Raw genomic sequence first — 13777 nt, forward strand, 5'->3', positions numbered from 1 at the left:
GCTCCCATCACTCCAGTCACCAAGAGAAACTGGTTCCTGTGCTACATGCCGGGTTAAAAACTGATCATGCAGGTAGCACAGCTGTTGCTGATCAGCTCTGATTGGCTCTCTCTGTAGAGTCAGTGCTAGTTGAGATTCAGCCCATGAAAAATAGGAATTTGGAAGCAAGGGACAATTATAGACTATGTTGTAAAGAAAGTCCAGGAAGTTGTGTTTTTTACAAGAAAGAAAGTCAATGAGGTTTGTCTGAACACTGTTAGAATTTTTTTGGTAAATTTGCGTTAACTTACTGGCAACATGCTGTAACTTCCTAATTACAGTATCATAACTGTACATGTTTTTTACAGTATAATACCCTTAGTGTAACTTAGTTTTACAGTAGTAAAAATACCCTTAGTTTGACTGTTTAAAGAACTCCACAGTGGCAAAGCCCCAGGGATTGATTAAATCCGTTGAGAAGTATTGTAAGGAGAGGCTGTCTTGGTTGACACACCTCTTCAACATTGCGTGGAGGTCTGTGGCAGTGCCTAAGGAGTGGCAGACCAGGGTGGTGGTTCCCCTCTTCAAGAAGAATGGCGTCTGCCCATTACAGGAGTATCACACTGCTCTGGCTCCTTGGTAAACTCTACTCCGAGGTGCTGGAAAGTCAAATTTAGACAATCCTCAGCAAGGAGTGTGCTAATGTACGTAACATGGCCAACTTCCAGTATGTCGGTAATGAAGAGAGGAACGTTTGGACATTTTACAAATCCATTTTATTTTGATTTAACCTTTATATAACCAGGAACTATCCCATTGAGCTACAGTAACTCTTCATCCAGGGAGTCCTGCCAAGACAGGCGGCAAAAAGTTTTATAATACATAAAAGACAGGACAATGGTTCCATACTACACCACAAATCTCTATAGATACTACAACAAAAACAAGACATTACACGTAACTTTAGCTAATGAATACATACAACTCATAAAAAGGTTCCACCGAGATTTGAACTCAGATCGCTGGATTCAGAGTCCAGAGTGCTAACCATTACACCATGGAACCTTTAAAAGAGTGGCAAGGGTTTGCTTCTTTCATAATATCCACATGTGAGAAATTAAAGGCACATAACAATAACAACAAAGATGAAAAAGCCACAATTATTAGCCAACTTAAGTTAAGTTAGCTAAGCGTTCCGAGGATGTGGGAAAAGCAAGTCAAGAACAGGTTTTAAAGGACTTGCCAGAGACAGTGAATACAGCAGTAGATATGTCTACTGTGTACAAACACATGGTAACTTTACATGAGTTGACAAAAAACATGCTCAAAAAACTCTACTTGTCATTAAGTTTCTTGCGCTTACTCATGTCCTCTTAAATACAAAGAGCTGCTATGTTCTTTATTCCCAATATATTGTCTCTGACGTTACTTCCAGATGTAAACACTAGTTGTCAGAAGTGGGATTTGAACCCACGCCTCCAGTGGAGACTGCGACCTGAACGCAGCGCCTTGGACCGCTCGGCCATCCTGACTGATCCAACAGATGTGCAGTAGGACCTGTCTCAAAAATTATAATATAGTAAATTAAACATGTCATGATATAGGAGGTTCTCAGTCATTCATGTCATAGTTAACAAGGGAAGGTTTCTCAACTGTCAGCCCAAATATATGGGCGTTCATGGAGACATGGAAGAAAGTCACCAGGGTGGCAATGTGTTATGGATCCGTCAATAAATCCTACAGCAGAGCTCCACTCGACATGTCTGACCACAACTCTGTTTTGTTGATATTTTGGTTCCGTCTTACAAACCGGCACTGAAGAGAAACAAGCCAAAATGAAAGTTAGTTGCGGTATGGTCAGAGGAATCAATCCAGTGTCTCCAGGAATGCTACTGCTGCACTGACTGGGATCTATTCAAAAACAAATATAAGGACATTGATGAGCTCAAAGAGACTGTTTCTGCATACATCCCCTTCTGTGAGGACTTAGTCATCCCTCGTAAATCCATCTCCATATATCCAAATAATAAACCATGGGTCTCCAAATCTGTCAAAAGCATGATTAATCAACAAAAACTATTAGCTTCATCCAAGGTAACATGACTCAATACAGAGTACTTCAAAAACAAGCTAAAAAGGAACTTAAGCTTGCAAAACGTAATAATAAGGACAAAGTTGAGAACATGCTGAGCACAGCAGAGATGGCAAAAGTACTCACTTTCCGTACTTAAGTAGAAGTACAGATACTTGTGTTAAAAACTACTCTGGTAAAAGTGGAAGTACTGATTAAACTTCCTTACTCAAGTAAAAGTAACAAAGTACAGGCTTGAAAATTTACTTAAAGTATAAAAGTAAAAGTAGCCTTGCGAATGACAACCATTTTTTATGCAAAGCTACCTGGACCACGCACATGTTACTAGAGCACGTTGAGGAACTTCAGTGGACATGGAGGACACGTCTTTATATGGCAACGGCTACATTTTAAATGGATGTCTGCCAATAGGCCCAAAACATAACATATATGATTATTATTACAGAAACTGCAATGATTTGCTGTAAATGCAGATTGCTGAATCTGTTGAGTTGTGTCAAATGCAACGTACAGTAGATATATTCCCATCTATTTAGATTGAATATGGTATTGATGACATAAACAATAATAATGATAACTCCAGTGAAATGACGTGAGAGTTGAGGACTAGATTAGGACTGGATTAAAGCTGATTCTGGTTTCCAACGTCCCCCCAGGTGTGTCTGTTAAAACAGACGGTGACAACATCTCTCTAGCTAAGTTCCCATCCACTTGTCAACTGAACTACAGTATCTGAAGTTGGTGAACAGGTGAAGATCACACCAAAACCACTAGCTAACTTACTTTAAATGTGAAGAACTGTAGACGAATACAACAGGCTTAAGTGAACTGACAACACAAATTATACGACTTACAGTTCTCATAGACGCACACACACACAATCTCAGCTGATTATCCTCCGGACAGCGCTTTTTCTTTTCTCTCACTTTTATCTCCGTGTGACGCGCGCACCCGCTCGCGGTGTGAGGCGCGTGTCCGCGCTATTTTCCGACATAACAACGTCTTGTACAAAACGAAAGTAACGAGCCAATTTTGTAAAATGTAAGGAGTAGAAAGTACCGATATTCGTGTTAAAATGTAAGGAGTAGAAGTAAAAAGTCGCCACAAAATTAAATAGTGAAGTAAAGTAAAAATATCTGAAAAATCTACTTGAGTACAGTAACGAAGTATTTGTACTTCGTTACTTCCCATCTCTGGAGCACAGGCAACTCACGTCCTGCATGGGAGGGTGTGAAAGCAATGATGGGGATAACCTAAGAAGTGTATGATCTCCCTCAATGGCATGTCACACCTTGCCCTCTCAAAAGATTTTTATAATAGTTTTAATATTTATGATTTTAGTAAGGAGCTGTCAGTTTTTAATAACGTTGCCCCAAAGCTTAAAAACAAGAACAGGCTGCAGTATATAGTTAAGGTATTTGGCAAGATTTCTCACAACCCTCTGACTGACTTAAATTCTGTATATGAGACAAGGTCCCTCAAGAAGGCCCGATAAGTCCTAGCCGACCCTAGTCCCCCCCCGAACATCTGCTTCATCTTGTTGCCGTCTGGCCGCAGATTCAGTCTGAAGCCTAAGCAGGACAAACAGACACAAAAACTCTTTTGTCCCTGCTGCTACAGGCTTTTTTAATAAGTCAATGTGAGGTGTGGACTTCCGTGTAGTACGTATTTATTTTGTTTCTAGATGTATTACTGTTGTCTTGTATAATCTGTGTGTTATTTATGTTACATGCTGCTGCACAACAAATTGCCCCCCGGGGATAATAAAGACTCCTTGAACCTTGAAGGGTAACAGGACTTGGTAAAAGGTCCACCGCAGAAGTTTTGTCTCTCATCCAAGAGACTTCTTTAGTTTTTTTTTTACACAGAAAGTGTTGGACACAGTGCCCACTCCCCCACCCATATCTGACAGTTGAAAGCTGTGGGGAAAGGGGGGTTCCAAAGCTAATAGACCATTCAACAAGCAGTTCTGATTTACTATACTGGCCCATTCAGGATGAGCACTGTATACTCTGACTGCAGCAACACAAGTTCAAATCTTGTGTTGCTGCACAAAACTTAATTTTTATGGTGATTACGAGACTGAATGCAAAGTGTGTATCCCTCATGTAACTCAAGCCTATCACTTCCAGTCAGTACTGTCAAATTTGGAGCTCCTTTCGATTACATTAACAACCAGGTGACTCCTCAACATGCCCCCACCAACATATTTTTTACAGTCTAAACGACCAAGGACATTAAGCCTGTAAGCTTACTTTAAACTAGATGTGGAAAGTTGAAAGGTTGATTTTTTTCACCTATACTGTGGCTTAAAACCACATTGCACCGAGATTTGCACTCAGATCACTGAATTCAGAGTCCAGAGTGCTAACCATTACACCAAGGAACCTTTAAAAGTGTTGCCTGACAGTTTCTTTCATAATATCCACATAATATTGATATGATATAATATTGAAGGCGCACAACAATCACAACGCAGATGAAAAAGCAACAATTATTGGCCAACTTAAGTCATTTAGTTAGCTAAACATTCAGAGGTCAAGAACAGGTTTTCCAAAAGTAGAATGGGAGCCTATCAAGCTCCTCTCCTGTGGAACCAGGTTCCAGTTTGGGTTCAGGAGGCAGACACCGTCTCCACATGTAAGAGTAGGCTTAAGACTTTCCTCTTTGATAAATCCTATAGGTAGGGCTGGCTTGGGTGAGTCCTGAACCATCGCTTAGTTGTGCTACTGTAGGCCTAGACTGCCGGGGGACTTCCCATGATGCACTAGGTACCTCTCTCCTCCTCCTTCTCTCCATCTGTATGCAACCTCATATGCCTTTGAGATACAAGATCTTCTTCACTTGCGTAAATGGTCTGTTTGTGCAAACAAAAGGTGGAAACAGATGATCTTGAGCGTAGGGTTTGGTGATTTTATTACCCCTAAAGTGTCTGCCGGTGCCTAGCATTATTAGCACCACACTCAAACCATCTGAGCTAACCGGCCTGCTTTTTAACTGTTTGAAAAAGAAAAATTTCCAGAAACAAACCAGGCGAAATCAAGCAAAATTGGGCCAGTTCTGGATGGGCTACCTGGTTGTGTATGGTTTGTAGGGACTGCATATGTTTTTGGCCTTGCAAAAAAAGACATGGAAAGCATAGCTATAGAGTCCAAACCAAGATGCTACATGCTCCCATTCTGTTTTTGGATGTAGACAGGAGTTTCTAACCATGAAGGGACTTGAACCCTCAATCTTCTGATCCAAAGTCAGACGCCTTGTCCATTAGGCCACATGGTTGGCAAAAGATAAATATTTCCAAATCTGAATTGCCACGGTTTATCTGAAAATTAGGAGCGAGGTAACATTTGTAAGAAAGGCAGACTAATTAGGTGACCAGTTAGCTTTTGTTGAAGGAAATAGATTGAATGCTAGGCACATCAGTTACCTGTGACTCATATTTGCACTTGCTGAGCAGACAACCTTACAACTGTATGTTTTTGGCCTTGCTACAAAAGACATGAAAAGCAGAGCTATAGAGATTGAGACTTGTTTTGCGTTATTGGCCAATTTGTGCATACAAAAGGTGGATATAGATGATCTTGAGCGTAGGGTTTGGTGATTTTAGTACCCCTAAAGTGTTTGCCGGTGATTAGCGTTTTTAGCACCACATTCAAACAATCTGAGCTAACCGGCCTGCTTTTTAACTGTTTAAAAAGAACAGATGTCCAGAAAAAATTAAGGCCAAATCGAGCAAAATTGGGCGAGTTCTGGATGAGCTAGATGAGTTGTACACTTTGGCAATTCTGAACACTTTCAGACACTGTTGTATCATGTAAGTAACATGCACAAGTCTTTAAAAAGAAATGTGGCTGTTTTTCATGCAGGTTTGCATCATAACAATGCAGGTGCTATCTCTAAATGAACAATGGCCAACCTACATCCATCTTGATAGCACCCAAATCTCTATACTCATCTCCCTGCTTGGATGGCAAGTCATCTGGTGGATTTTTCCCATCAAGAGGAAGCTGATCAAGAGGGAGAGTTGTTTTATTGTACCCACTAGCAATAAAGTTTATTTGTCTAGAGCCGTTAAATTGCATTAGGTTATCAACGTTTTCAGCGAAAAATAATACCACAGCTCAAGTCCCGGGTAAGGCAACAGCTTGATTCTGGGATATGTAGGAAGTGCTAGTGTAGTTCCGGAGGTTGTTTTTTCCACAGCCCTTTGTTTTAGAAGCCTGGGTAGCTCAGTCGGTAGAGCATCAGACTTTTAATCTGAGGGTCCAGGGTTCAAGTCCCTGTTCAGGCGTGGAGTTGCATGGTCTGCTAAATGAGTTGTCCATTTGACTTGCCTGGACACTTCAGACACTGTCATATCATATGTGTTCCATGCACAAGTCTTTAAAAAGAATTGTGGCTGTTGTTCAAGCAGGTTTGCATTATAACAATGTTGCTGGCAAGTCTAAATGAACAATGGGCAACCTACATTCAATTCAATTTTATAGTATCAATTCATAACAAGATTTATCTCGAGACACTTTACAGATAGAGCAGGTCTATGTATTTGTATGTAATTGATACCAACACTGTTCAGCACTTTGGTCAACTGCTGTTGTTTTTAAATGTGCTATAGAAATAAAATTGACATTGACATTGACATTAGACCACACTCCAGAATTTACAAGGACCCAACAGTTCTAGTAGTTTCCTCCACCCGGAACGTATTTGTCCACTTTCTCATCTCCTTTTCTTACCAATCAAACCCAAAGCTCCCTTCCATTTTCTGCCAATCATGAGAGACTTCATATCCATTTCTTGCCAATCAAAAAAGCGCCTCCTCTTGGCAACGCCCATCTCCATTTCCTACCAATCAAAACGCATTTTGTGCTCAATGGAAGCTTTGCCGCAATTGCAAGAGAAGAAGCTGGGTAACAATAGTCTGTAAGGGGGGGGGGAGAGGAAAAAGGAGGAAAAAAGAAGAAATGAGAGAAAAGATGAGAAAGATGCTAAATTACACACATAGTGTAAGAGTTTTATAGTTTCTATTAAGTCAGATTTTAATTTAATTGCTGAAATTGGAATGTTTCTGGGAAATAAGGGAAGTTTAATGTAGATTCAAAGGTCACAGGTTCAAGCCCCACCTAGCACCAGCTCTTAGGTTTGATCCCCACCTAGTGCCAGAAGATACACTACACTGACTACACTGTCCACAACTTTATTGTTCTACTAAACAAAGTTTTGGAGGAATAAGATACTAGTAAGGTTGGGAAACAATTGAAACAAATAATTTATAACGTTTAGATTGACTTTTGAACAATATATCTGTTGTTAGTACTGCATACATTTAGTAATCGTGCTATATTTGGTCAATATTAAAAGTTAGTCTTTATAACAAGTATTGTTTAGAATAAATAATTTTCTTTTTCTTTAAACAATGTATGACAGGTAAAACCAAGCATTTTTACTTCTCTTTTCTCTAAAAGCAAGTAGATCAAAGTCATTTGCAGGGAAGTAGGGTGTATAAAGGCAAGTCATATGCTCATCAGTGTGTACACTATAATTTGGAATAATATTGAAATGAAGCCAATTAATATAAACATGCCAACTTTATTACATTATTGATCTCAACAAAACAATATGTCTTTAGGTAACGAATAATATTGTTTAGCACAAGAAATGACTGACTATACAAAGGTTTTTACGCCAGGGAGGAAAATAAGAGAATCAACAAACTAATTCTGTACAAAGAGTAAAACACACATAACATATAAATCACAATACATCATAGTATTGTATGCATAGTAAAATCTAACTATTAATATTTTCTACCGCGATGAGTCATCTTCTCTTGCCATTGCGGCAAAGCTTCCATTGAGCACAAAATGCGTTTTGATTGGTAGGAAATGGAGATGGGCGTTGCCAAGAGGAGGCGCTTTTTTGATTGGCAAGAAATGGATATGAAGTCTCTCATGATTGGCAGAAAATGGAAGGGAGCTTTGGGTTTGATTGGTAAGAAAAGGAGATGAGAAAGTGGACAAATACGTTCCGGGTGGCGCCACTCTGCTCTGCTGTTCTGCCTCAGGGGCTGGAAAAATCTGTGATTCACATTTTGACGGAAGGTTTAGGAACCTGCGGCAACCAAGGTTCCAACATCTTACGGGTAGTGAAGTTAAACATTTGGTAGACCTTGCCACTATCTTTTATGTGAGCTCCCTGATTACTCACACATTGATTATTAACATTTAACACTTGTGATTGGCTTGTGTTTTAAAACAAAAAGGGCATTGTGAGTACAGATATAAACATCAGTAAGGAGTCTACCAAGTTGCCTCTTATCATTTTAGTTTGGACACCCAGTGAGGCTTACCACGATGGTTTGGACTGGGTCCACTAGGGTTTTCTGCTGATCTCGAGCAGACGGCTGTACTCACTCTGGTTTCTCTTCATAACACACAAGTCTTTTGCCTTTTACTAAAGACTTCCTTGGAGGGGAATGCTGATGAGTTGAAACCATTTTTGGTGGGCTTTGCTGTTTGGCCGAGCCTTTTGTACTTGTGAACAATAAGCAGCTCCTATCGCTTCCTGCAGGTGTTTCTGGCTCTGGAGCTGTGGAGTCTGGATCTGTGGTTAGAGTCACCTGCTGCCTCCATGTTCCTGCTCTACACCCACTGCTTCAATTCTCAAAAAACTCAAAAAAATAATCGCTCGATCACACAAATTTGATCATGGGAAGTCAAAATCGTGATCACGATTTGATTAATTATTTCAAATACACAGAACATAAACCACAAGACATTGAAAACAACATTGACCCAGCTAATAATTTCTACATTGGTTCTTACTGCCAGTGTGAATATTACAGTTAACAGCAGGAGCCGTATCAAAGTTCACAGCAATTGCAATAACAGACTTTCCTTACGGTAGAACAACATTGATTGAGGGATATGACCTGTCACTCGTCAATAGGAAACAATCAAAGGGGGGGTTGCATTAAATATTGACCAAAGATATCAATGTCAAATAGTTACTAAAATTTATTTAGTTTTAGATACAGTGATTATTTACATGGAGTCTAGTGGAGATATGCTGTTCTGTACACACTAGAAGTAGTGATTACATAGAGTCTGGTGGGTTTGGTGATGGTGATGTCGGGGCTGTTTCATGTTAAACTAAAAGGATCTTACTCTCTAACTAAAAGGTCTATCTCTGTAGGGATCCATCCCATAATGTTACACACTTAGAATAATAATCTGAGTCTTTCAGCATTTTTAGTGTAAGGAAACACTCTCTTATCAAGGAGTTTAACCACAGAAACGGCAGGAAGGATAAATCCACCAAATCAAGTCACAAATAATCAGCACGATGCCGCATTTTATTTCTTTTTTGTATTTAATTGTTCCACATTGCAAAACATTTAAACCAATTCAATCATTGTTGTTATTCTACAAGTCAGATAAATAAATCAGCTGTTTGCTTTCTATTTTCTGATTTTGTACGACATCATCAGTGTCTTTACTTTCAGTCTGAACAGACCTCAACAGATTTAAAACCCCATTCAGTCACAGAAAATATGAAATGTCAGACAAAGATTATCAAATGAAATTCCACAAAGTAGGAAAACATGATGTTAAACTACAAAACAACAATAACGTCAGAGCATACAATTAAAAATGGCCAACTTCTAGTATGTTGTAATGGTGAGGACTGTTTGGACCAATTTACACAAACATTGAATTTGTGCTTATTAAACTCACAATGATCAAAGGTTAGAGTTTTTGCCAACTTTTGGGACTTTAGAAATATATAAGGGTGACAAAAATGTATTCCTAAAATGAAAATTATACTGACTTCCTTTCAGCAAAAAAAAGTTGTGTTTTTCTAGAGATGAGAAGAAAGTTTTTACTATATAAAAAACGATATAAACTTTTTTTCAAACATGTCTACATTTTCCAACCAAAACATCTTTAAACATTGTGGTTAGGGTTGGGTATAAAAACCCGGTGCTAGTACGGCACCGGAGCCTTAACACCCGGTATCTATCGGACCGAATAGTAACGGGGATTTCGGTGCTACTGAAACACCAGCGCTGCCTTTTTCCATCTAGTGGTTGTTTTTGTTATTAAGCAGCAATTTACTGGAGAAATATTACTATTTTTTTTACATTTAATTTGGACCATATAACAATAAACAAGCCATTCTTAAATGTTGCTGTCTTTCTGGGCTCTTTTTTATTTTTTTAAATATATACATTTTAAAAATTTATTTTTAAAAGGATGGGTTCAGGCGCCGATTCTGGTGCCTAAATGGTAAAGGGTTCTGAGAAAAGAGAGAAAACAGTCCAGCTGATCCACAATAACATACATGTTGCTCAGAAGATAAAGTTACTGCTGGTCAGCCTTCAATGTGGAGAGAAGATCAGAATATAACAACACAGCTATCAGGGCATGAGGAGGAGGAAACAGCTTGGCTCTGAAACTTGTTCACAACGAGGCAGAGTGAATGCACTGGTGTCTTTTAAGGCTACTACTCTGAGAAAAGGTTTCCCCACATTGTTCACAGTTGTACGGCTTCTCTCCAGTGTGAATGCGCTGATGTTTTTTAAGGCTATCACTATGAGAAAAAGTTTTCCCACATTGTTCACACCAGTACGGCTTCTCTCCAGTGTGAATGCGCTGGTGAGTTTTAAGGTGACCACTCCGAGAAAACGTTTTCCCACATTGTTCACACCAGTACGGCTTCTCTCCAGTGTGAATGCGCTGGTGAGTTTTAAGGTGACTACTCTGAGAAAACGTTTTCCCACATTGTCCACAGCTGTACGGCTTCTCTCCGGTGTGAATGCGCTGGTGAGTTTTAAGGCTATCACTATGAGAAAAGGTTTCCCCACATTGTTCACAGCTGTACGGCTTCTCTCCGGTGTGAATGCGCAGGTGAGTTTTAAAGTTACCACAATCAGAAAACGTTTTCCCACATTGTTCACAGCTGTAGGGCTTCTCTCCAGTGTGAATGCGCTGGTGTTTTTTAAGGTAACTACTACGAGAAAAGGTTTCCCCACATTGTTCACAGCTGTACGGCTTCTCTCCAGTGTGAATGCGCTGGTGAGCTTTAAGGTGACCACTCTGAGAAAATGTTTCCTCACATTGTTCACACCAGTACGGCTTCTCTCCAGTGTGAATGCGTTGATGGCTTTTTAGGGAACTCTGTACTGTGAAAGCTGCTCCACATTGATCACAGCTGTACGGTTTTTCTCCAGTGTGAATGCGTTGATGTGTTTTTAGGTTACTCTGTTGTGTGAAAGCTGCCCCACATTGATCACAGCTGTAAGGCTTCTCTCCAGTGTGAACTCTCTGATGAATCTTTAAATATACTGCTGTTGTGAAGGATTTGTCACACTGCTGACAGCGGTGACGTTTGACTCCTCTTCCTCTCCGTTTCTATCAACAGAGAAAAACCAAGAGAGTGAGGTAGTGAGGTGCCATGCTGTAGAGCTCTATCTTTTAACTAGAAAAAAACATTTAGAGCACGTCAATGGAACATTGTTTGACTGACGCATTACCTTTCTTAATTATCTTCCAACATCACTATTATGGAGTTGCATTAGGGGAAATGTAACATCCAGTGTTGGTTAGTTTGTGATGAATAAATTACTTTTTAACAATTTATGTGTGGCCTCCATTTTGTTGCCAGCCTTTTAGCCAGCTGTTTAGTAACAAATGGCATATCATCCGGGATTTTTTTGTGCCGGGGAAGTTGTAAATGTAACATTTTCCCAAAGATTTTTAGATTTCACTGGTATCTGTAGGGGTTACTGTGTTGTCTTCATGTTGCTGGAACAGCTATACCTCCAGTAAAGTAAATTGGAACCATTGTCCCTGATAGGCATTAGCAATGAGGGGCACCAGTTTACCTTTGAACTTTTGTTTTAGGTTGTTGTTTTTGCTAAATCAAACATGTATAGCCAGCAGTACTGTGTAAGTAAGTAATATGGTAGTGTAATGTGGTATTTTCCACACAAGCTACATTTCCTCAAGCATTTCTGAAGCACAGCAGAGCTTTCTGCTGTGCTCTGGAATAAAACTGCTGAGCATCACTGACGCCTCTGACAAACACAGGCCAAACCAACAGTCATGACATGCATGCTGCTCATTCTGTGGAATTTAATATGTAATTGAAAGGAGCTATCATAATAATAGCAGTGTTGTGTTCAATTAGTAAGCTAATTATTCTGTGAAGAAACAGGTGTCAGTTATGGCCCATATTTAATCTATATACTGTATATATACATATTTAAGGAAGGAAGGAAGCACATGTTGCGCATGCTGGTTATAGTGCATTTCACACTGAAATACCCAGCAAAATGGCTCGTTCCAGCCATTGCTCTGAGGAACAGAGGACTTTGATTAAAAAGTTGATACGAGAGGGGAAAACATATAAAGAAGTGCAGAAGATTATAAGCTGCACTTAAATTAAGCCCCAGTCAAGACAGTAAAGCATGGTGGTTATGGGATGTTTCTCATACTGTGGTGTTGGGCCTGTTTATCACATACCAGGGATCGTAAATCAGTTTCAATACATCAGAATGCTGGAAGAGGTCACGTTGCCTTATGCTGAAGATTATTGGGCAGTAACGATACTAGTTTAACTACTTCTCAGTAGCGTCACTGGTTTCTGTTGATAGGATTTAATATTGACGAGATACGCAAAAGGTTTGTCTGGATCTCTATTTACAAAAGTCACATCTACTTGGGGTTGGGATTTCTTTTACAAAAATCGTGAAATGTGCAAAACATACTTTTTTGTCCGGGGTTTTGTGACCAATCTGCTTGAAACTTGCCATATAGCATCTTAAGATGTCAAACAAATCTGTTGAATATCGGCCATTAGGGGACGCTACAGATTTAATTAATGAATGGCTCATGTGATCTGAAAAATACATACTGTATGTGTCCATTGATCTCCGTATCTTCAGTAGACTTGACTACTGTAACGTGGTCTTTACAGGTCTCTCTAAAAAATGGAGTGGAGTGGTTCACATCCCTCCAGTCCTCACTAAGACCAAGAGACTGGATCACATACATCTCTCAGTTCTTTTAAATCAAGGCAGAAGACCTTTCTTTTTGATGTTGCCTTTCTTTAAACGGTTGTTCATTTCTTTAATGTGTAATTTCTTATACTGCACTGTAACTTTTATTCTTGTGTTTTATCTGTTTTTATTTTTTAACTGTTTTTGTGTAAAGCACTTTGAATTGCCTTGTTGCTGAAATGTGCTCTACAGATAAAGCTGCCTTGCATTACCATGACTACGCTCTTTGTGTGTTAATAAAGTTGGGATTGATATCTCTGTGGGGCGTTTGTATTGTAACAAGCGGGGGGGCTTCTGGGATTGGTAGTGCTGGAAACCGAACATTTTCTTTGAGTGTTTCACACATTTTTACTGGATCTAGTATCTGAAGGGTTCTCAGCCTCTCCATCTTAAGGGATTGGTTCTCACTCTGTTTCTTAATTATATATATATATAAAAAAAAAAAATGTGATCACAAAAAATAATACTTTACATGAGGACCATAATCCAGAAAAACACAATGAGAAGATAATATATTGAATCTGTTAAATTAAACTGGTCGAAATGTACATTACGATAAACTTGACTGCTCATTATATGAAAGGCACCGAGGAGATTATCCACTCTGATTTTCCCGGCCTTTATTTATCCGTGTTGCCCCCCCG

At 39.4% G+C, this 13777-nt stretch overlaps 5 non-coding genes across 5 annotated transcripts; 2 read left to right on the forward strand and 3 right to left on the reverse strand.

Annotated features, from left to right (window-relative positions):
• Positions 1-972: 972 nt before the first annotated feature.
• trnaq-cug (transfer RNA glutamine (anticodon CUG)) lies at positions 973-1044 on the reverse strand. Its single transcript has one exon. It is a non-coding gene; the product is annotated as a tRNA-Gln (tRNA).
• A 384-nt stretch (positions 1045-1428) lies between these two features.
• trnal-cag (transfer RNA leucine (anticodon CAG)) lies at positions 1429-1511 on the reverse strand. Its single transcript has one exon. It is a non-coding gene; the product is annotated as a tRNA-Leu (tRNA).
• A 3766-nt stretch (positions 1512-5277) lies between these two features.
• trnaq-uug (transfer RNA glutamine (anticodon UUG)) lies at positions 5278-5350 on the reverse strand. Its single transcript has one exon. It is a non-coding gene; the product is annotated as a tRNA-Gln (tRNA).
• Positions 5351-6289: 939 nt separating this feature from the next.
• On the forward strand, positions 6290-6362 carry trnak-uuu (transfer RNA lysine (anticodon UUU)). The gene has a single exon. It is a non-coding gene; the product is annotated as a tRNA-Lys (tRNA).
• A 2118-nt stretch (positions 6363-8480) lies between these two features.
• Positions 8481-8596, forward strand: LOC116676434 (U5 spliceosomal RNA). Its single transcript, XR_004328699.1, has one exon. It is a non-coding gene; the product is annotated as a U5 spliceosomal RNA (small nuclear RNA).
• Positions 8597-13777: the final 5181 nt, after the last annotated feature.

Source organism: Etheostoma spectabile, unplaced genomic scaffold (assembly GCF_008692095.1).
Source record: "Etheostoma spectabile isolate EspeVRDwgs_2016 unplaced genomic scaffold, UIUC_Espe_1.0 scaffold00003155, whole genome shotgun sequence".
Lineage (NCBI taxonomy): Eukaryota > Metazoa > Chordata > Actinopteri > Perciformes > Percidae > Etheostoma > Etheostoma spectabile.